The following is a 1806-nucleotide window of genomic DNA, read 5'->3' as shown; positions in this document are numbered from 1 at the left end:
TGTAAAGTTCACGTAGGCAAGATCAAAGCCAATCAAAATGAATAATCCCCCACATTTATTACAATATATATATATATATATATATATTTAATTAGCCTACAAAAAAAATCGTATGCATCGCAATCCTTTAATTTTTAATATTTGGCATGTCTGTGTGCTGCTGTGCGTCCCTGTGTTTAATAAGCAGCGTGTACGCAATTTATGGACCCGCCTATACTAACACGCTCTTTAAATAACAAAGAAAAAACATTGCGCCAGACTTTAGACAAGGTTTGAGTTGGTCTATAGCGCAGTCTATCAGCTCCTTAAAATAGCAATGCGCCTGAACACACCTCTTTTTTAGACCAGCACGCCCATGGGCGCACAAATGAGCGCAAATGCATTTGCTAATTAAACGACGTGGCGCTGGACTGAAACTAGCAAACACACTTGCGATGCGTCTTGCGTCACATTGTGCCGGGTGTATGATAGGGCCCAAACTCTCTAACCACTAGGCCATGACATGCAAAATGTGCAGTGAATGGGGTCATCCAGGAATGTGGTTGAGAACCACTGCTCTATAGGATGTAGTAAATATTCTTGTTTTTTGCAAAATATAAATACGACAAATAGTATATATGATCTCTGTCATATGGCCAAAAATAAATGCAAAATAAATAAATAAAATAATAAAAATAAAATAAAGGCCTTTTTTGCCTGAAAACTGTAACAATGTATCTTTTAATGTAACACGATGTAACCTTGCTCTCACTTGAAATGTGTCCCCACATTAAGAATATGTCCTTGAAAGGTCCTTGAATTTGAAGTCAAGGTGTGGGAACCCTGTAAGTAGTATGGGTTTAATACAGGATATTTACAGTCTGATGTAGTAAAACAAATGCTGTTTTCGTGGAGTTTCCACTAGGGTTGTAATGTATGAGATTATCACGGTATGATAATAGTCGAATAAGTGTACTAAGTATACTTGAAGTTGTTCCAATTTAGCACAAAAAAGTACACTAAATACACTTAAAGTTATACTTTAGTATAATTTAATTAAAACTAAAATACACTTAGTACAAAAATTGTTGTTTCAAAATAGCACACTTAGAACTTTCAAGTTAACTAATCATTAACACACTTGAAGTATACTGACAATTAGTCTGGCTGCAAGTGTACTTGGTATAGTTTTTTTTCACTGGGGAATTCACATTTATTACTGTTTTAATGGAAGGGTATGTTACTGTCAAAACTAGGCTGTTTTTATATCAAATTTGTAACAGTGTAGTTAGAAATAAGTAAATAATTTATTCTTCTATGCTGTAGGGGTCTGGGCTTATTTAAATGAACACAAATTCTGTTACAGAAATCTTTGTAACTCAAACCTTTTAGAGTAAGAGCCTCATATAAGTTAATATTATATTATAAAGCACTCTATTAATGTAGATTTATGAATGAAACTAAGCAGACAGTGATGTGAATGTTATTTGAGTGACATCCGTGTCACTCCTGTCATATAAAGCTGTTGTGCTGGTGGAGAAATAATACATCAGAAAAGAGCATCATTTCAGAAGAAGAGATGCTGATGAAGATGTTCTAGTGATCAAGCAGCAGATTGAAGCTCTGAAGCTGTGTTCAACAGCGATACTGTGAGTGTTTGTGCAGAATTCATTTAGTGACTCGAGCGTTAAATCAGCGCAGACAGTAAAATAAAGCAGACGATCAGGAGACGGATTCATTCAATTCAGCCTCCGTGTTTGATTCTGCTGATCTCAATCACATTCATGATTATTCATACTGTCATCAGTTCACAGCAGTGATTCATAA

The sequence above is a fragment of the Cyprinus carpio genome, chromosome B3, assembly GCF_018340385.1.
Source record: "Cyprinus carpio isolate SPL01 chromosome B3, ASM1834038v1, whole genome shotgun sequence".
NCBI lineage: Eukaryota > Metazoa > Chordata > Actinopteri > Cypriniformes > Cyprinidae > Cyprinus > Cyprinus carpio.
This window is presented reverse-complemented; position numbering follows the sequence as displayed.